This window comes from Phyllostomus hastatus, unplaced genomic scaffold, assembly GCF_019186645.2.
Source record: "Phyllostomus hastatus isolate PE091 unplaced genomic scaffold, TTU_PhHast_1.1 phas_contig_524, whole genome shotgun sequence".
Classification (NCBI taxonomy): Eukaryota; Metazoa; Chordata; class Mammalia; order Chiroptera; family Phyllostomidae; genus Phyllostomus; species Phyllostomus hastatus.
In genome coordinates this window covers 15,340,392-15,363,115 of record NW_025333900.1, presented here as the reverse complement: position 1 = coordinate 15,363,115, position 22,724 = coordinate 15,340,392, and the positions used below count along the sequence as shown (strand labels likewise).

At 45.6% G+C, this 22,724-nt stretch overlaps 1 long non-coding RNA gene across 1 annotated transcript in view; it reads right to left on the bottom strand.

Moving 5' to 3' along the window:
- The window catches only part of LOC123823937, a 39,480-nt gene extending 17,050 nt beyond the window's left edge, over window positions 1-22,430 (bottom strand). The window contains exon 1 of the long non-coding RNA XR_006786626.1: window positions 22,101-22,430. This is a non-coding gene — a long non-coding RNA (uncharacterized LOC123823937). The remainder of the gene's footprint in view (window positions 1-22,100) is intronic.
- Window positions 22,431-22,724: the final 294 nt, after the last annotated feature.

Genomic DNA, 22,724 nt, shown 5'->3' with positions numbered 1-22,724 from the left:
GGGTGAAAGACGGCTCATTTTCCCTACTGTCATATGGTGGATATTTTCCATTCTTAATGGCAAGCTTTCAATCCTCATCTCACACAGCTCTAGGTTGCTTCCCTTTCGTGTGCCAAGAATAAATTTTGTAAGTAGCACCCACAATTTCTATGTTACTGGCAACTCTGGAGGCAACAAACCTATTAGTTTTTATTAGCAATTCCCAAACAAGAAATCACAGCACTCCCAACATGAAGTGTGTATAAGAGCTGAGCTGATGTAAGCTGTGCCCTCAAGATCTGAAAACAAAGGCTGCGGCCAAGAAGGCTGGCAACCCATATTTTCTCCCTCTCGGCATGAAGCTCCCTCTCCAAGCTCCTCGGGCATCTGTTTCTTGTCAGGCTCTCGTGTACACATACATGTGCACATGTGTACACACTGAAATAAATCTTAGCCATCTACTTCTTTGTCATCTCTATTCTATGCACATTAAGTTAGCTTTCTCTAAGCAAGGGAGGCTAGTTTAGAACATGAGTTTTAAATAAAAACTGAGCACATCAGGAAACACTGCCTATATAAGAACTGGGGAAATGAGAAGACTCCTCTGGCCGTTTTTAGTATAGAGAAGCAGAGGTCTGATCATCTGTGATACCCTGAGTGGATAATACTGAGGGGATAATTCTGAGGGGACCCTTTCTAACTTCCTAGAACTCACATGGTATTTGAGAGTATGTTCTTCTCTTTCATAACCATTGCTGTGGTTGAAATTAATTAATTATGCAATTACTGGCTTCATGTCTACATTCCTGCAACATTTCAAGTTCCAAAACTGCCCGGACTGTGTCTGGCTTTTCTCCCCCTCTGAAAACTCAGCCCCTACCACCGTGACTTGCACATGGAAGATGCTTACTGAGTATTAGATGAATGGGTAATATGCCATCCGGGGACCATGTCCTTCACCTTTGAACCACTCCCAGCAGAGGGCCTGGCATAGTGGGAAGTCAGAATCAGCTGAGGAAGGCAGGAAGAAGAGTCATCTCCATTTCATGAACTGGTAGGACGGAACTTGAGGTTTCCTGATGCATATCATCAAAGGGAAAATTCCCTTTTGTTAGCAAAGGATATGAAAAATAAACAGAATGCCATCGAATTTAATTTGAGCTTCAAAGAAGGTGACGAAGGAGGCCTTTCTGTGTTTGGGAAGGAGGAGGACACTCTAAGTGCTGCGCGGATATGGGTTTGGTTACTTTGGTGACTGTTACAATCTTGTGAGAATAATCTTTTTCTAATAAGGACAATTACTTAGATTTATTACTCCTTTGTGGTCTTGTTAAAGATCTAGGGAGGATCTTATTGAAATGAAAAGAACAATAGGAGCTTTTTAACAGGGAGCAAGGTTTAATTAAAACTTGAGCATCAGATTGGTGCCTCTACAGCTGTGTAGAAAAACTGGGTTAAAAAAAGAAAAAGGAGTAAATAAACAATGACAGCTACTTTATCTACTTTTAGGGGGGGAAAGACAATTTTGAATGAAAAGCCTCAAAAGGGTATGTGTATTCTGGTTACACAAAACATCCCTTTTTTGAAGGTGGCCTTTCAGAATTGGGTCCTCCTGCCCCGTTTAGTGAACTGTCCCTTAGAGTGAGCTGATGGGCTCGATCACCAGCAGCCGTGCCCAATCCGGTGGCAGAGCTGGGTGGCCGATGGGAATCACTGCAATAATACTCAGTGGTATTTACAAAGTACTTTATATCATTCCTAGCGAGAAGCCAGGGCCAGGGTGCTCGCAGGGAAACCCATTGTCCCACGGAGTCCGGCCCCACAAGGACAAGTTCAAGGTTCTTCCTGCTCGAAAAATAATAGCAAGGGCTGCTTGGAAACTGCACAAACTCTGGCTCTGCGGAAATGTCATTAAAGAGAACTGATATTCTATTAACCCCCAAACAAAACTATAGAATGAAACAAAACAAGTGTGGCGACCCCTTGGAGGAGCGGCCTCAGTAGCCCAGGGCGTTCACACACTGCGGCCGATGGACGGCTTCTCGCCCGGCTTCTCGGCCGTCTGACGCTGGGGTTCTGTGCTGGGCGGTGCGTATCAGTGCGGCTGTCTGCTGTTTGTAGCATTGTTCTTCTCTAAATAAATGACCGCCAGCAGTCATTTAGATACATTTTGGGTGACAATGACACATGGGAACTCATGTCCTCTAACCTAAGGCAGAAGTATTTCCACATTAAATTACATTATTGCAAACAATGAAGGAGTGAACACAGGGTGCGGCGGGGGAGGGGTTCGTTCTTGGCGCATGGGGTATGTTCTGATTTTATGTCACCCTGGTGGTCAACAAATGTCACACCAAGAACAGATGAGCACTAAATGAATCCCTTCTTGTGATGATTATAACAAGACTGTAAAATGGAAAACAGTAAATATAACTCATCCTTATTAAGACTTACTGGTATTTATTTCCAACTTGAGCTCCTAACAAGAGAGTAAACAATACTTAGTCTCTTGTGATTGCTAATTAAAATGCAATAAATTATGGAATCAATTTAAATTCTGGATCAGCTCTACAGTGGGTTCAACAACCTCCTAAATTTTATTTTCCTCTTGGGGCCTCTTTTCCAGAACCTTGAGGTGTGGGGTCTGTGTGTCCATGGCCCCTCTTTTGTTTGATTTTTAATTGCTCTGGTGGCTGCTTTCAGGGAAATATGGTTAATAACAGGACAGATTCTAGGATCTGGGCATATGTTTTCTCTGCCTCTGAGTTGCCACCCTGTATTTTTGGCTTGTTGTTTGGGGTTGCTGCCCAAAGACATTCAGTGCCAGTGGCCTTGGCAAGGTATCTGGCACAGCAAAACAGCTCAGGTTCCCCACAGTCTTGCCTGGGCCCTGCAAGAACAACAGGGTCTAGGTAATAAGTGTCCTTTATGCACCCAGTGCATGAGGACAAAGTGTTTGCCAGCAAGGCCCAGCAGGAGAAGAGGCTGGTGTCTTGTGAGAGGGGAATGTATAGATACAGGTATAGATATATAGATAGAGTTATAGATATAGTACAGTTATTTAGATGTTGTATACTAAACCAGAAGTGTTTCCATGTTAAATTATAGTATTGGAAACAATGAAGGAGTGAGGATATATATGTATATCTGTATTTATATCTTTATACATATCTGTATCTATATATGGATATATAGATATAGATGTATATATAGTATCTGTTTTGAGGGTATATTGAATCTAGTAGATTCTGCAAGAGAGAAAATATTCCAAGAAAGACTCCCTGTGGGAAAAGCGAGTTGTCCTGACTGGTGTGGCAGTGGCTCTCTCAAACTGTCAGGGAGGAGACAGGAACAACTGGTCCCAGACGCAGGGGCTGGGGTGGGAGGGGTGACGGTGCTGCACACATGGGAGCCTTGGAGGCCTTGCCGCCTGCTCCAGTTTGCATCAGTGAGGGGCGGGGAAGATGTGCTCCAGGCAGAACTCAGTTCAACTAGCATTGCCCTCTGAGCAGAGCCCTAAACAGTTCCAGGTAATAGGACAATTTATATCAGCACGGATACACACCCCAAGTCTACTCTTTGCTGGTGTGGAATATGCCTAGTTCTTTTCTGTCTCCTTCAGAACAACACCAATAGTTTTATCTCTTGCTACCTGAGAAGCAAGCTTGGTATAGTAACAAATAAGCCACTCTTTCAGCTGTTCCTCAGGAGCATTAACTTCTATCCCATTTGAATGTGCTAAGTACTACCCACCTAGTCAGTAGTTAGTAAACTTTTGTTGCTTATTTGAGAGGCAAAGGACATTTTCACCTTATATACGGGCCAATTGGTCTCTTCAAAAGTCATCAGGATGTAGGGACATAAATATGGACTTTAGAGTAAGATAGATTTGGGTTCAAATCTCTGTTTTATCTCGTATTAACCAAATTATTCTTCAGCAAGTTACTTCACCTTCTATGTGAAATGGAGTTAATGATGCCTATATACTGGGGGCTGTCATAGCGTTTAAGCAAGCTCTTGTATCCAAAGTGCCTGCAACATTTAGTAGATAATAAATGTCAATTAAAACAATTTAAGCTCTGTTTTAAAATACTTTGTTAGCTATATTTTTATATTCATTTTATATATTAAAAAACCTCTAAGTATAACCTGCTCCTTTGCCTATTACCCAGGTTATTTTCTTAAAGGAGTAACATGACAAGGTACTTCAAACAGCAGGTGATGATTTTTCTTTTCTGAGAGAACACACACAGAGCACGTGTGCACTCACATGCAGAAGCAGATGGGTGACCTCAAAGTGCTTCAAGCTTTGGATTGTTGTTATACTTAAGAAGGGTCCTGTTTAATGTGAGAAAACACTGAAGCAGTTAATGCACAGTGCATCATGGGAGACGTATTTCTTCCTGATCTTTAGAAGCATGTTCTGAACATGTTGTAGAAGCCCGTAAGAAGCAGGGTGCAGGCCCAACTGCCTGCCTGCCAGAGAGGATGACCAAGTCTGTGTGCTTCTGCTGGAAAAAAATGTGAAAACCAGAACTCAGCAATCACTTGCCTTCATCCAACTCGGTGGTAACTGTTAATGAACATTTAATGGTGATTAGTTTTATTCTGCCCTGGGATCTTTGACGGGAATACCGTTGGCACAGCTGCGAAAAATAACTAGAAAAGATTTCATCTTTAGAGAGAATAACCAGGCCACCAGAGGGGTTTCTTCTCTCTCTCTTTCAAATCGCCCTCGTATTTTTGATCTGACAGTGATGGTGCAATGAGCCTTTTCTGTTTGTGCTCATTCTTGGGTGGGTAGTGAATCAAACACCATCATTCCATTTCTCTCCTCTGCCAGGTGACTCTTTTTGCATTTGGTGTTGCTCCAAGACAGATGGGGTCCTGGAGAGCCGGTGCCAGGTTGAAGGTGAGGAAGAGGTGCCCAGACAAACCTCAAGCTAGAGAAATGCTGTGGGTAGACCACTGTCCCCAGATAGAAGATCCCCAGCAAGATTATGTTGGAAAATAAATACTTCCAAGGGACAGAAGGCTACCAATCTTATAGTTAAAGGAGGAATTATTTAAGAGAGAGACAGAACTCATGGACACAACAGGGTGGTAATTGCCGGGGGTGGGGGGCAGGGGAAAGGTGTGGGTGGAGATAGTAGAGGTTATGGGGTGATAAATGGTGATGGGAAAAAATCAAACCAAATTAGCCAAAAATTCAAGATAAGAAATGCAAAATACTCGATTTTTAAAAACTTGGTGACTATATGCTTTTATTTTTATTTCGTTTTATTTTATTAAATTTATTGGAGTGGCATTTGTTAATGAGATTATATGTTTCAAGTGCCAATTCTACAACACATCATCTGTCCATTGCATTGTGTGCTCACCACTCAAAGCCAGGTCTCCTTCCATCTCTATATATTTGACCCCCTTTACCCCCTTCAACCTCCTCCCACCCTCCTTCCCCTCTGGTAACCACCATACTAAAACACTTGCTTTTGAAAGTTCAGCTTCATTTATGGCTGGTTAAAAGGTGGATATAAAGGAAAAGAACTAGAAATAAAGACATTGGGGAAATGTGATAGTTTGTGAAAGATGAGCCCCTCTCGGCGCACACTGGGCAATCCCTGAAGTCCCAGACAAGTGTCTACTTTCAGGAACTTGAAGAAGACTGAGTGTAGTGTCTGCTCAAAGAAGGAGCCACCCTAAGCGTCGGTGTTTCTAAAGCAGCGCAAAAGAGAGACCCCAGCTCGGGACAGAACCTGTGGGGAGCCCGCTGTTAATCTGTCCAGCAGAGGAAGAGCCCTGACAGGAGGCTGACATGCAACGAAGCAAACTGCCACAGCCCAGAGCCAAGGCTGCAAAGACAATGCAGAGGGAGCCGGGGAGCCTGGTGGGGGAAGTTCCCTGGCACGGCCCTCTGGCGCGCAGGCGCACATTCACAGCCACACTGTCACCCGGGGCCTGGGGCCTGGGGCCCAGCATCTCATGCCATTTTCCCCTGTTTATGTCTTTCTCTGAGCTGAAAGATCAGTCCCCATCCCTGGACACTTCGTGTGCATGCAATTCAGTGTATCACATTTTCTGACCACATTTCCCACCTCTGCTTTTCTGTTGAAAGTCTTCTCCTGTGCTGTCTGGAGTACGCCATCAGTCATCAGTAAAATCCCTGTATCCTCCACCTCCTCTCTGAGCGCTCCCCTCTTCTTGTTGAAACCCGCTTTTCTGAGGACAGTGAGTGCTTCTCCTGTGGCCCCTGTTTTGGTAGTGCCCCCACGCCCCATTCATTGGTCCATTCCCCCTTCCACTGTCCCTCAACCCCCTCATATCCTCCTTTCCCAACTTAAGTTCATGGTCAATCATTATAATTACGTCTAAATTTACATCTCCAGCCCGGACTTCTGAGCTAGTGTCAGATATCTAGTTGACATCTACCTGACATCGCCACATGGATGTCCATCAGACTTCTCAAACTCTGGTCCAAAATCAAGCTTCTGGTCTTTCCATCTGATCCTTCTGCAGTCTCCTCTGTTTTAGTACATGGTGGCCCTTTCTTCTAATTGCTCGGGTCAAAACACTTATTACATCTTAAGAACTCCTCCCACCCCTCAATATTGCAATTTATTGAGATATAATTGCAATATAACATAGTGTGTGTTTAAGGTTGTACAGCATGAGGATTTGATACAGGTAAATATTGTGAAATGATTGCCACAATAAGGCAAGTCAACACATCCGTCACCTCACATAGTTACCATTTTTGTGTGTGTGGTGAGAACTTTTAATATTTACTCTTTTAGCAACTTTGAAGTGCACAATAAACACAGTGTTGCCAACATAGCCACCATGCTGTGCATCGGATCCCGGGACTGAAGCCACCTTACATCTGGAAGTGTGTGCCTTGACCGCCTCCACCATTTCCCCCACTTCCCAGCACCTGGCAACCACCCGCCTATTCTCTGTCTACGAGTTGGTTTTTTGGTTCTTTTATGAGATCATTAGTATTCGACTTTGTCTGACCTGTTTCACTTAGCATAAGGTCCTCAGGTTCCATCCATGTTATTGCAAATGGCAGGATTTCTACCTCTCCTGTGACTGAATAAACTTCCATCTTTTGTGCTCTCATCTGTTCATGGACACAGGTTTTTGTCGTGTCTCGGCCGTTGTGAATCATGCTGCAGTGCACACAGGAGTGCAGACACCTCTCTGAGACGGCAATTTCATTTCCTTCACATGAATACTCAGAGGTGGGATTGCTGGATCATATGGGAGGTCTAATTTTAATTTCTTGAGGAAACTCCATATTGTTTTCTATAGTGGCTGTACCAACTTATATTACCACCAATACACCAATAGTACACAACTGTTCGTTTTTCTCAACATCCTCATCTACACTCATCTCTTGCCTTCTTGATGATAGCTATATTCTAATGGGTGTGAGGTGATATTTCACTGTGGTTTTGATTTGCCTTTCCCTGATGATTAGTGATGCTGAGCACCTTTTCATGTGCCGGTTGGCCATTTGTATGTCTTCTTTGGAAAAATGTCTAGTGGAGTTCTTTAGGTCTTTTCTTTCTCTTATATCCCATAGTCCGTCAACAAATCCTGTTGGCTCTGCCTTAAAAATTTATCTTTGGTTTGATGAATTTTCACCATCACGTCCTGGTCCAGTGTAAGAGACCATTCTGCATGGCATGGGCGCAGCTCCCAGTGGAAAGCAAGGTCCGATGCACAGGACCCACACCCATGGATAAGTTCTCCCGTGGAGAATCAGGCCTACAACGTACCTAGGCCGCTTTGAGACTTGCTTTTGCTAAAACTCCCTCACCCTGAATTGAGACAGCAAATGCTTACTGTAACTTCCTAAAATCTATGCTAAATCTTCCAAGGACAGGTGTAACTGGTTCAACTACTTTCCCCTTTTCATTTGCAAATATCCTTCTTCTGTGATGTGATTAGTAGCATTGGCTCCTTTGCTTTCTGTAAAAGGTAACAACTTAAAGCAAACCTGTGCATAGTAAGTGAGGACCATCATGTAATGTGTAGAAAAAGAAATAAAGGCCTATCATGGCAGAGGATGTGGCTTTTGGCTCCCCTTGAGAGAAAAAGCCATGCTGTCCCTTTCCTCCACAGGACTTGGTAGTCTGTGTGAATGTCTCATGTCATAGCCACAATGTCATGGACCCCACAAGCTGGGGTCCACATCAGTCCAGGTCACCATCACCTCTTACCTGGACTCACAGTAGCCTCCAAATTATTCTCTCTTGCTCTCCTTCAGCCCATTCCCCATGCAGCAGCCAGGGTGATCCTGCTAAAACTAAGACAGACCAGGTCACCCTCAGCTCGAAACCCTTCTATGACATCACACAGAAAAAGCCAAGCACCATCTGAGCCTTGCAAGGCCTACCTGGTCGGTTTTCCAGCTCAGTCTCTGGCCTTATATCCTGCACTCTGCTCCAGCCACAGCAGCCTCTGAGTTCTTCCATATGGTGCCAGGAATGAGCTTCTACCCCAGGGTTTTGCCCTTGCCCTTCCTTCCTATGCTCAGACCTTCTCAAAGAGGCCCTGCCCTGGCTAGCCCATCTAAACCCCATCCCAGACTCCTCCATTCCTTTTTCCTTCCTTCCCGCTTTATCCTCGCCTAACACACCAATATTTTATGTACTATGTTTGCTTTATTTTTATCCTATTTGTTGTCTGTCTCCTTCTACTCCAAGAAGACATGGATTTTTGTTTCTTCTGTTCACTACCAAGTTCCCATTGCCTCAAATAGTGCCTGGCCCACAGTTGTTTGATGAATGGGTGAATACTGCGGGCCCTGGGAGTGGATCAGTGGTGAGAGCACAGAGGAAGGAGGTGGGATTGGAATGCAGATGGCATGGAACTGGGCTTTGGAGGAAGAGAAGACGTGGGAGGAAAATAAGCTCCTTGAGAACAGGACCTGCCTTGTTGTCATCACAACACACTCAGCATCTGGCACACAGCCAGGCGCCCAGCAGCCCCTTGGAAATACAGGGTCTGGCACAAGTAGCGGTCCCCTTCCCCCCCAATTTTATTTTATTATTCAGTTACAGTTGTCCCAATTTTTCCCCTCTTGCTCTCCTCTGCCTCCCCCCACTCCCACAGACTGTCCCCACCCTGTTGTCCATGTCCATGGGTCCTCTGTACATGTTCCTTGACTAGACCCTTCAAATGCCCCTTTGTGATTACACAATCATAAGCATGTAGTTCTGTAACATAACAATATCACACTCAAGCATACCATGTGACATTTTAGGTGAAATGTGCAAGTTAAAACTATAAATTATTACACCGATATTATTACCCTACCAACCACACTCAAGCAGGCTTTACCTCTGCCGGACCATTGGCAAAACCTGAGGAAGGGCTGAGGCAACACCGAGCCAACTTGTTGATTTCCACAACATCAGATTACCCCAAGGTCTGTCAACAGGCTGTCCCCTTGCTAGGTCACCTTTTTCTCTACTATTTAAATGAAAGCATGGCAAGTCTTGTGGGCCAAATGTTCTTGTGGGAAGTCTAGTGCCCTCCCCACGGGATCTCAGGAAATCCTGGGGGCTTATCTGAGCTGCCACTCAGTAACTCCCCAGGCCAGCTATGTCCACTAGATGTGTGAGAACCGTCTGGGGCTCTCTTCTCTCATCTGTGAGACCACAACCCTCATGAATCCCAGCAATACAGAGTAGTGTATGCAGCAGGCTCCTCCTAAATTTAGTGGTTATACAACAAAACAACACATCAAACAATCAATTTGAAAATTGTCCTTTGGCCCCCAGGGCCCCCTGGGCTTCTCATTGCCCCACATTTCTCCTCAGGGGGCACACAGATGTGGGCAGGACGACCCCAGCAACGGCTCACCTCTTTGGGTCTGGCAGCAAGTTCCCTGGACCACCTGCACCTGCAGTGTCGGGGCCTTGAGCCCAGGTCTCAGAAAGCTGGTTTCCATTTCAATTAACTATGTGTGATTTAGATTTTAGCGACATGGCTTAGAATTATTTCAGTTAAATGTTTTATGAACACAATTTCTGGCTTGCAAATAGTTATGAAATTGCTTTCTTCTCAACCTAAGTGTGTTGTGGGAAATTAAGAACAATGTAAATGAGCCCTGGCTGGTTTAGCTCAGGGGATTGAGTGCTGGCCTGTGAACCACAAGGGTCGCCAGTTCAATTCCCAGTCAGGGCACATGCCTGGGTTGCAGGCCAGGTTCCCAGTGCGGGGCTTGTGAGAGGAAACTACACAATGATGTTTCTCTCCCTCTCTTTCTCCCTCCCTACCCCCTCCCTAAAAGTAAATAAACAAAATCTTTTTTAAAAAAAGAACAATGTAAATGAGTCTCACTTTACCTCAGAGCTAATAATTCAGACCACAAGTCCCACTCAAACCCTAAATTAATCAGCCACTGTGATGTAGCAGGAAATAAGGGCAGGCATTGGTGGGGCAGGGGTGCTCCAGCTATTTGCATTAACTAGACAATGTGTAAGAAGGCATTAAGCCAATAAAAAATATGCCTTATGTCTCACCTTGGTGATATTCTTTTCAGACATCAAGTTGCACATAATCACTTGCTCCTAACAGCAGGCTTTAGCTGAGTGGAACTAGTTGGCCTTCCAGCCTGCCTCAGGTAGCTCATTAGCCCACAGAGCAGCCCATGTGTGTGGCTGGCTGCCTGCAAATCCACAACACCCATCCTGCTGTGGATTACCCAAGGCAGCGGTTCTCAGAGTGTGGTTCCTCAGACTGGCAACAGCAGCAGCAGCAGCAGCCTCACCTCCGAGCTGGTCAGACACGGAAACTGTCGACTCTCTCCTGAAGCAGAAACTCTGGGAGTGGGGCTCAGGAACCCGTGTTTTTACAAATCCTTCAGGTGATGCTGATGCACTCTCAAGTTTGAGAACCACCCACCTGAGGGCCCCCAGGTCTTCCTGAAGTTAACACTGGAAGAAGTTAACATGCAACGTCAGGCCTCCAAATCAGGTGAAATCTGCTCAGTCATTTCCAAGTAATAAAAAATAAACACGTTTATTTGTATAGCTAGATGAACAAAAAATGCACAGAGAGGGCGCTGGATGCTGCTGCTTTAAATTATGAGGCACAGCAATGGTCTGTTCACATCTTCCGGGGTGAGGTGCTGGCCGGGTTAGCCCTCCACTAGCCAGGAGCAGACACACAGTGAGTAAGAAAGGCCCCCAGGCAATCAAACTATGAATGGCAAGAATGTCACCAAGTGTTAGGTTGGTGGAGTCAGACCAGACCTTGGTTTAGCGACCTCAGTACTTGAGTTCTGGCTAAGAAATAACTCAGAGCCAAGACTCAAACCACAAGAGAAAGTTTAGTTAGAAAGTCACAGAGGTGTAAGAAGTGAGCTGTAGAAGAAACGGGCTCAGGAAACAAGTTACAGAGACAAAAGAATGTCCCTTGAAGCTTAGGAAAGAGAGAGAGGCAAGGAGAACACGTGGGGTGGGGGAGGAAGGACAGGGAAGAGATGTGGGCATGCTCTGTAGAGTGCATAGTGAGTGTTTTGAAGGTTTAGTGGTAAATCCTGGCCAGATGAATAGTGTAGCCGCTCCTTGCATTTCACCTCGTGCACTGCAATGGTGAGGTGGGCAGTCCCGGGCAGTTCTGCGGTTCGGGCAGTCAGCACCCTGCCAGGAATACACTTGCAACTAGGAAATTTAACCAAAGCAAAGCAAATGTACCCACTTCATTATTACTCTTATTGTTTTAATAAGTGTCTTCAGCAAACTCACCAATCATCATCCTGAATGAAAAAGAATCTAACTCCTTTCCCCTGGTAACAAGGTAATAACTTAGGAAAATGATGCCTTACAATACACAGAATGATGCAACGACAGGCCACACTCGAACTGGTGGTTAATTAGCACTTGAGCCTCCTGCCTGTTCCTAACATGCTTATTAGTTTTGCCCTTGCAAGGTGGGGTTGTGGAATTCCACGTGAAACACCAGAGAAGTCAATGCCATTCCTATTCTGAGGCTGGAAGAAACATTAATTATTCCTTTGAATCCTATTGGGTGAAATGGGACTTTTTTCTTCCCTTCCCCAAACACAACAGGAGAATAATTTCCTAATAAAACTTCCACTAGGCCAGGCAGTGTTGATGGAACATAATTTTTAATATGCAGCGGCCCGGAATCTGACAGATATTGGCAGAGCGGGCGCCCCTGTTTTAAAAAGCTGAATGTGGCTGACAGCAATCTCCCGGCTTCCTTATGTCTGTAATAGTCAGTGCAAGGTTAGACAAACACATTCCCACCGGCACAAAACAGCAACCTTCCAAAATGTATGTCAGCAGCGTATTTACAGCCAAATCCAGAAGGAGCTTGTACTTCTTATGCTGCTCCCATTAATGAGACAAATGTCAGCATCCATAAGCTATTTTTTTGCTCCTGCTTATCAAATCTTTCAAAAAATTGATAACTAGTCTTTATAGATTGTGAAAGTCAGATATAACTCTGAATGTATTACTTTACTGGACCCCTTGGGGTAAACTTATCACCTGGAAACCATTTTACATGGACGATTTGACTTTCATGTGGAGTGTCATAATGCACCCTAGATGGAAATCGAAAATAAAATATCTGAACTACAACCTTCCTCTTGGTGGAATTTATGATTCCCTCAGCACAATAATTTTGAAAATTGTATCCCTTAAGCTACAAGACTTGATATATTATTAACTGCTTGAATTGAAGAAGCTTTCCAACAGGCTTACGTGCTATCTAGAGGAACGGATTAATTTCTATGGAACTACAAGCTTATCTCAAATTGTTTTTCAGCAATCTAAACTACCAGCTTCATCTTCTTTCTAGGACAGAACAGAGTGTCCATTTCATCTCTGGCAGCTCCGGATGCACTGCTTTTAGCAAAGCTCCTTCAGAAGACGCTGGCCATGGATCCACTAGAGAATTGGTTGTGTTCAGTGAATCACACCCCAGAGAGACAGGATCCACCTGGGGCTCTTATTTTTCAATTTCTTGTAGCATCTTCTGGTTTTAATCCTACTCTTGCTGAACTTCTGTGTGGATAGAGAGCACACTGGTCGGGGGGTAGTCTGGAGGGTATTATTTTCATGAACTTAGAGAACAGCTTTCCCCTGCCCCCCAAACTTGAAGGGGCTTCTGCTGCCCAAGGGAAACTGTTCAACTGCTGTCAGCTGCTTTAACAACCCCCTCTGCCCTCATCACAGACACTGGGCCTGGGGAATCAGCAATGACTATTTGTGTAAGAACCACCAGCCTGTCCGAAGGCAGAGAGGGCCAGAAATGGTTCGGTGGGGTTCATTCTAAGAAGATGCTTTTCCCTTTTATCCATGTCAAAATTGAGCTGGGAATACATTAATTAAATGTTTTGCAGTCAATTCTGTATACAGCACAGATATTGTTAGCTGTCCTGATATAGGGAAAGCTTCCATAAGCCCCATTTCTAAGTACCCAAAAGCACAGTGCTTGAGAGCATGCTGCAGCAGAGCCCGACGTGCCTTGTGACCCCGGCACTAGGAAGGTGGGGGATGTGTGGGCTTGGTCACTCCACAAGAAAAATTGAAATTCCCTGGAATGTTACAGCCCTTGCCTGAAAGAAATAGAGGTTTTCCCCAATCTGACAACAGTCCTAGAACTTTACATGATCTTACCGATAGCAGTTGGGTAAGAAACTGATGAAATCAGTTTCTTGATATTCCTACAGTTTCTCAGAGTCTTTCGGACAATGACTGAGGAGACAAACCATGCAGGAAATACCTCTAGAGCAGCAGTTTCAGCTGGTGTTGTCACTAGAGTTTTTAAAATATTCAAACCTGGCTTTAGGCATGGGCCTCTTCTCTCTTAAGATTGTCTAATTTTAGCCCTGGCTGGTGTGGCTCAGTGGACTGAGCGCTGGCCTGAGAACCAAGTGGTCGTCAGTTCAATTCCCAGTCAGGGCACATGCAGGGTTGTGGGCCCCATCTCCGGGTTGCATGTGAGTGAGAGACAACCGATCAATGTTGTACCTCTCAGGCATGGATGTGTCTCTCCCTCTGTTTCTCCTTCCCTGTCTCTAAAAATCTTCAAAAATAAAAAACAGTCAAAAATTTATAATTTGTTGGGATTTTTTTCTCTATCTAAATAAATATTCACTTTGTATCCAATTTTGTATCATTCTTTTCCTTAAAGAGAATTCTCCAAATTGTATAAGCTTCAGGCCTCAATAACTGGATCCTACTCTGGGTAGTTTAATCATCCTTCTCTAATCCTAGGATTCCAAACTTTGGATAATATGATTATCTTCTATGTGTATAATTTGATCAATTACCAGGATTAAACTTTTTAAAAATTTTAAAAGGGTTTTCTTTATTTATTTTTAGAGATAAGGGACAGGAAGGAGAAAGAGAAGGAGAAAAACATCAATGTGTGGTTGTTGCCTCTCACATGCCCCCTACTGGGGACCTGGCCCACAACCCAGGCATGTGCCCTGACGGGGAATTGAACCAGAGAACCTTTGGTTCACAGGCCAGCACTCAATCCACTGAGCCACACCAACCAGGCCAGATTAAACTTTTTAGAATATAGTTTTTAAATCTTTACTAAACCTAAAGTATCATATGTATCTCCATAATATATTGAATATACCAGCAAATTGATATTTAGATTCTAAAATTCCCTATGTTCACTAAAGGCTCTAAAATTCTCTGTAAAACATGTATATTTATGGTGAATTTCTCAATTTTCCTTTTTTCCTGCTGGCTACTTAATTATTTATTAGTCCTCTCTAATGATCTCTTTTAAAAAGTGTGTGTGTACCAAAGACTATTCATCCAGAAAGTGTTAATGTGTAGGGTTTAAAAACATGTTGAGAATTAGTTACCTGACTTACTTAAATAATTCAGTGATCTGATGCTGAATTGATATGAATAAAGTCTGTTACTTAAAGGAATACAAGGTAGTATTTTTGTACAAGAAACTCTAACATTATCACTTACAGGAATCTCCCTGGGGGAGCTGAGTCAGACTGGTTGGCAAGACAAAGGCAAGTGTTACTATTTCTATGGCCTTCCCACAGCCAGATACAAGAGCTTCTAAACAAGCTCTGTTTGGGGGAAGGAGCCAGGAATACCCTGAGTGATGCAGGGCCAAAATTCGGGGCAGATTTCAGAAGAACCCATCTCCTTGCTCCAGACAGGGAGGGGACACTTGTCAGGAAGCAGGGTGGACCCTTCCAGGGCCTTTGCTGGCCAGCTGTGAAGTTCAAGCCACAAGCCACAGGGTAAGGTGGGCACTTGGCAAATTTGTGGGAATTTCTGGGCTACAGTAATTTCCTCCCTAATCTTTTAGCCAGGCTGTTAGAAAACTTCTTAGACCCTGGAAAGTGGAGCTTTCTTTGGCCGTTTAAGAAAAGGCTGACCCTGCAGGGGGCACATTGAAATTGAGAAAGTGCCCTGGGGACACACCCCTCTTTGTCAACAGAGTTTGCCGTTGGTAACTGGCTGTTGTGAAGCTGATGCGTTTGTAGAGCATTTAGCTTATTGACCTAAATGTTCTCATGTTTAGGGGGGAAAAAGTTTAATTAATTCACAATAAAAATCCTTCATTTCATAGAAGATAAAATTCGTATAACTGAAATAGCATTGCATGTGTGATATGATGCAGTCATCAGCATGCAGCAGCCTTAAAAATTACACTATCTGACCTTAATATGTGTGAACCTATCAGGATTCCATTGTCGACATGTATATTTTTCAATATTCTTTTCTGAGCTGAAATCATGTCATTTATATGCAAATGACCACATCTTCAGCAGCTGCTGTTTCTCCGATGCAGCCCAGGGACTTATTTGCACTTAATAAAGCCTCATAGATAGGTTTCGCCTCTAAATGGGTGGAGGAGCAAGAAATCCATTGGTAGCCTTTTACAGTTACAAGCTACTTTTTGTTTTGAAAGCGTGCAGCCACCTCTAACAGGACGGTTCTCAGTTGCCAGAGAAACGCAGTTCCTCACACTCAGCCAGCTCTCCCCCTTCCCTGCTCGGCAAACAAACGCTCCTGTCCGCACGCCACCGCCCCCCCGGGGCCCTCCTCCCATCGCAGCTGTGGCGTCCTCCAGTCTCCAGCCCGCTCTGATTTCATCCAGGCTCAGTACTAGAACGGCTGCTCTTGCCAGACGGACAGTAAGAGCAAGTAGGTCCAGCCTCGGGAAGACCCCGCAGGCTCCCTAAGGTTGTCCTGCCTGAGGAGGGGAGGGAGAGGGGTACGGCTGGGCAAGTGGAGAGGGATTTCTTCTTTTATGAATTCTGAGTTCCCCTTTTAAAACAGTGTACACAGGGAGGGGACGGCGTTTGGGAACTGTTTGTGCACTTTGATGGCCCCATCAAACAGCATAAAGGGAATGTTGTGGAAAATCCACCCACACGCGGGGAGATAATGAAGCACGAACTTTATTACCCGGGGGCCCAGAGGGGGGTGGCTAACATCCAAATCCTCTGAGCACCGATCCTCACTCTCCCGGGGTTTAAATAGTCCCGGGCTTCCTACCTACGTGGCGAAGCAAGGTTACAGAAGCCGAATGCGGAAGTTAGGTCCAGCTACCTTATATGGGAGACAAAGAGAAAACTCAGGAGGAATTTGCAGAAGCAAGGAGCGAGGAGCTTATCATGGGAGTCTGTGTACGACCTTGAGTAACTGGCCGTTGCTTTGGTTACCACTTGTCAGCTTCTACAGTCCTGTGTGAAACTTTGCAAGTGTTACAGTTACAGAGCATAAGAAACCTTTGGAGTTTTCTTTTCCTGCCACATTCCCCCCTTTGATGCTATAAGGTGTTTTATCCCTTTTAGCATCACTAATACCTGGCTATAAGGCTGAGGTCTTTGGGAGGGTTACAACTGCTGATGCTGGTGTTGGTACCACCGGAGGGCTAGCACTGTGGCAGCTGCTCTATGAGTCACTGTAGCCCTAGGTGTGGGACTAAGGTCCGGAGAATGCAGGGTCCCACATGCCCGACACCCCCGGGTCCGGTATTCCATGGTCTTGGATGTTACTTCAGTCCAGTACACCTTCCCTCCCCAAGTGCAGAGGGATTGCTGTGATTGAATGCAACCCAATGGCATGTCAGTGGAGGAGCTGAAAGCTGACCCTGGGAGATGGTAAGAGACCATTTTACCACTGAGCATAATTTTATGCCTGGGGGTACTACATTTGCAGGCTGGGGCTGAGACAGGGGCTACATTTGTTAAGCAAAGCATACAATAAATCCAAATACAGAGATCAAACAGAGACAAACTATTTCTAGGGTGACCCGCTTTGCAGGGATTCCATTCCTCAGGGGCCACAGTCACTAGTCCAATTGTCAATGCTCCTGCGAAGGTGCCAATTAAAGTCAGGTACCCTGAGGAACAACGGTCTATTCTTTGGCGTCTTTTTTACTGGTTGGCGTCTTCCATTGTCTTAGCGTGGGTTTTGGCACAGGCCTAGTCTTTGGATCTTTGGGATCTGCTGCTGTCTTGGCCCGGCTGTAGTAGATCTAAGGGATGACTCCTGCAGCAGTAAGTTTGTCCAGGGCAGTCCAGTTTTCTGGTCTGCATACTCGGCAACTTTCTTGTCCTCAATTATATAGCTGCTTCTATCTATGTAGTGGGTGACATCAACATCAGGTTGAACCAGGAGCTGGTCTTGGAGGTCTGGCCGGCTGGCGTGGACTTCTCTGGTTACTCTAAGACAGTCATGGTCTAGCTTTCTAAGTTCTGCCGGTAAGCAGGTGGCTGGATTGACTTGTTTCATGGTCTTAATATGCACCCTCGGATTTCTTTGGAGGATGCCCTGGTATTGAGTCAGTCTGGGGTTCGACAGTCACTTATGCCTCTTGCAAGAGTGTTATGGCAGCAGCGACTGCCTTCAGATGAGGTGGCCAGCCGGTGGCGCCAGCAGATGTCCAACTGCTTAGACAGGTGAGCCACCGGGTGTTGCCATGGTCCGACAGGCTGGGTCAGGATTCAAGGGTTACTTTGTCTCTCTTGTGGGTGTACAGATTAAAAGGCCGCCTCGGCTTTGACAGTCCAAGGGCAGGAACATTACTGAGGCACCTCTTAATATTTTGGAAGGCTTTTTCTTAATGTCTGGATCTTTCAAAGCCCGGTAGTAGGGCCGAGTTTTACAGCCGCAGGGTGCAGGCTGGTTTTCCCTCAGGAGAATGAGCATTTTCCTCAGAAATCAGACAAGGTTCTGGAGGGCGTTGGCAACTCTGCCATTTTCTGTCTTCGCCCCTGATCACACCCTGAGTACTTCTGGCAAGCCTGGTTGCTGAGCTCTGCACTTGGTGATATTACCGGAGCCCCAAGGGAGCTTGTAGGCTATTGGGGCAGGCGAATCTGATGGAACAACGTGAAGGGCTATGACAGAGGACTGCGCAGACGGCTGTAGGGGGGCACTTCAGCAGCATGTGCGTTCTCTCCTAGCACCGATCCTGGGATGGGCTGCCAGGAGGAGGTCGTCCATATACTGCAGAATTGTCAGGTCTATCCCCCCCTTAGCGAAGGGTCTCCTGCTAGGGCTTCCCAAACAGGGCTGGGGAGTTCTTAAACACTTGGGGCAGTTTAGTCTAGGTCAACTGAGCCTTGACCGCTGTGTGCAGAAAATGGGTTGGCTGGAAGGTGCCACAGGAATGCAGGAGAAGGCATCCTTCAGATTAAGGCAGGTAAACCACGTTGCTGTTGGGGGAAGCTGGCTCGGGAGGGTGCACGGGTTCGGGACCACTGGGTGGCGGCTGTCGGCTGATTCGTAGACAGCCCACAGATCCTGGACAGGCCGGCACCCGCTCCTGTCTGGCTATTATCATGGGTCTGGGCAGGTGTGGCCCCATGTTATGGAGCCAATTTTTCTCCAAGCTCCCACTTGGGGGACTTGCCTCCCTGTCACATCCTGGGCAGGGGAGTCTTCCTTTATCTCCCTGGCCCAGAGCATGGCCACAGCCATTTAGCATATCCAAGTGACCAGCTGAAGGCTATAGGCACGTTAAATGACCATGCCATGGGTCAACTGCAAAACCGGTGTTGTATAAAACAGTCCCGCATATTTTGCTCTGTGTGTCCTTCTTCAACTTACACTTGTGGGGAAGGGGTGAAGACATCCTAAAATTTCCTGGACATCTTGAATTCTGGACTCCGTCCCAAATGCCCATTTGGGGTCCCCCCGCCCTTGGCTGAAACTTGTAACAACTTTTCATTTTAGATATATACCCACTTTAAATTCTTTTAAAGGACAATGGACGAAGGTCTCATCTTCTTGTAACTGCTTCTGGCTAGAAATGGACGTTGTTTTACCTACCCATGGGTCTGGGGTGCCCTGAAAGTGGGTGCAGCACAGGGGGAGTCCTGCCTGTAAAGGGAAGGACCTTACAGAATCCTGGTCAGTTAGCTATTACCAGGAAGTTGCAGGCTCAGTGTCCAAAGGCTGGCATTACTGGACCGTTGACATCCTGGTTATATTCTGGAAGTGACAGATTTGGAAAGAGTTGGAAGGCACAATTAAATCATAACCATTAAATGACAAAGGCAGGGGCTTAGGCATGGCTTATCTGGAGGAAGGTGTACAAGGCATGCTACACCTATTCAAAGCTTTTGTGGTCCATTATACTTTACTTAGGCTGAGGGATTATATTATGATTTCCCTCCTTTCAGATATCTAAACTTTTCCTGTTCCATCCACTAAGACAGAAAAGAGAAAATCAGTTTTAAAGTGAAGCCCACAGATCGCCCAAACTGCTTACTAACCCAACTACTTAGTTTAGCCAAACCATTGAGCTCCAGGGGGCGACGATGAAAATGGGCTCCTTAAGTGAGGCCTATATTGCAACCGATCACTCAGGCAATGAAGCCATAGGCATACGTCCTATGAAAACAGAAGAACACACAGTTAATTTACACAATAGTCCCCAAACCAGTCTCCGTGCCTGTGAGACTGTCTTTGGGAAGGCATTCAGTTGCAAGTTTTTTTCCCTGCAATGACATTCAGCAATGGCAATTTGACAGGTCCTTCATACCTGTAAATTGTACAGTTTGATGATATTACAAAACCAGTTTTTTTTCTTCAAATGAAAACAAACTTTTAAGACAGTTAGCTGCGTTATTCTGTTTAATACTGAGCACAGTGATTTTCCTTGAACCATAATTTTCCTCCTTAAGATCACCCTCACTGTTATTAAAGGGACTACTTTGAGTTCTGTTTTCTCATTTTGACTGTTCGTTTGCATAAACACACCAGGAGCAGCCTGAATTACTTATGATTCTTGATTCTGCTTTGCTGGAACTCACACAGGGAACCTTCAGATTGACTTCTCAGTCCGCCCCTCAGAGCACAGAAGCAGAGCCATACATCCGCCATCTGGCTTTGCCTGTACCATTTGTTTCACTCAGATCCTTGAGTTTTCATTGTTAAAACAGGTTTCTTGCTTACAGGTTCCTTTTTGGCCATCTTTCATGAAAGCAACCTTCGTTCCTTCCCTGGAAAGACTGCCATGAACTGCACAACCAACCAAAGTACCAGGCTTTCCTCGTGGGCTTATGCTAGCTTCACAAGTCAATCCCAGTTCCTCAGGGCTTTCTGGTGACGACCAGAACCCATACATGCCTCCTTCAGACATGACGTTCCAGTCAAAGTCTTGGTTAACAAAACCATTATTAACTACTGGTCTTATTGGTCTTATGCAAAGAAACCTTATGTTTTCACTTACTCCTTCAGAATGCCAAATTCTGGAGGGATCAGGTAGGGAGAAAAATACAAAGCCTGAAGGAAAAACTTTTCCCTTCTGATATTTACCAGGCTTCTTAAAACCTTTACTGCTACAGACTTATGCAACATTTACAACTTTTTTATCTTTCATATATTTTCTGATATCCAGCAAGAGTGTATTTCCATGCCTTATATTTTTTATTATTAACTAACATCACATAATTCTAAAATTCTTTTTCCATTTATCTTTACAGTTTCCCACAGACTTTCTTCATTTATATATAAATACTTAAATTATTTACTTTTCTACAGAGTGTGAAGTTTTAACCTTCCCTGGAATTCTTTACTTCCTTTTCAGAGCAGATGCAGAGCAAAACCCAAAACACAGAGTTTCCAGAACAGTACACAGGTAGGGGCATTCTCTCGCACAGAGACATGCTCCTTCAGGCCCGGTCTCATGGCAGAGACATGCTGCTTTGCCTCTGACTGAAGCACTCATCAGCCCCAAATGACCCTTCCTGGGTCCCGAGTGGCAAAGGCATCCTCCCCAACCAGTTACAGGCAACCTTAAACAGATTTTAAGTACAGAGGGTTTTTGATCAGAAACAACACTGCTCTTTTCCCACAAAACCAGAAAACAAATAGTTGAGGTTTCCTTTACTCCAGGTTTAAAACTTTACATTCTTTATACATAATTTTACTCATTCAGATTTAACCATTATTCTTTTTAATCCTGGTTCTTTCCCACTCTGGGAAGGACAGCCGAAAGTCCCTGACACTGCAGGCTGCAGTTTTCTGAAGCTCAGACCCTGCAAACATTTTACAGGCCAGATGTTTTCTTAACTTCAGTACAAGTCCTTCAGAGCCATCCTTATCAGAACCAGTTACACAGAGAGCCAGACGGATGCAGTCTGGAGAGAGCCCTTAGCCTGGCACCTTGCCCCGTTCCAAGATGGAGGGGCTCTCACGTGACCCATCTTCCAAGATGACGACAACCCTGCACCTCCACCTGGGGGGGGGGCACTCACGTGGCTCGTCCTCCATTTTACCCAAAATGGCAGCGCACCCACATACATGCAATACAGTACTGGGGCAGAAACCGCCCCCAACTCATGATGAATTCTCCCAACTGACGCAGACAAAGGAAAAAGGGGATCTTTCACATGCCCGCCGCAGGTGGGGGGGCCAATCAGACTCTGTAAGCCTGGCTGGCTCGTGGAGTCACAAACACATTCACTCACACAGTCGCACAGACAGCCACACAGAAGTTAGCTGTCCCTCCCCCCGAGAAGGAGCCCGATGGTCTGGGTCTAGCCCAGACCCCTGAATTTTCTGGTCGAGGGGTGATCAGTCCCTCTCAGATTCTCGGGGTCAGGTCCCTAGGGCACGTCCAGATACCTGATTGGCGCCTCCGACAGTCCGTGGTTCGTCTCTCCCCTCCGTCCGGGTGTTAGAGCCGTTGGGGACGCAGCACGGGAGTCTCTGCCCCGGGAAGCCTGGAATCACCAGGGCACGTGCTCCTCCCCTGCGGCAGGGCTCCCCTGCCGACTCCCCCAGTCGCCATCACCGGAGGCAAAATACCTGCTCGCATGAGGGATTTCCCGGCCACCGCACCAAAATGTTGTGGAAAATCCACCCACACGCGGGGAGATAATGAAGCACGAACTTTATTACCCGGGGGCCCAGAGGGGGTGGCTAACATCCAAATCCTCTGAGCACCGATCCTCACTCTCCCGGGGTTTAAATAGTCCCGGGCTTCCTACCCTACGTGGCGAAGCAAGGTTACAGAAGCCGAATGCGGAAGTTAGGTCCAGCTACCTTATATGGGAGACAAAGAGAAAACTCAGGAGGAATTTGCAGAAGCAAGGAGCGAGGAGCTTATCATGGGAGTCTGTGTACGACCTTGAGTAACTGGCCGTTGCTTTGGTTACCACTTGTCAGCTTCTACAGTCCTGTGTGAAACTTTGCAAGTGTTACAGTTACAGAGCATAAGAAACCTTTGGAGTTTTCTTTTCCTGCCAC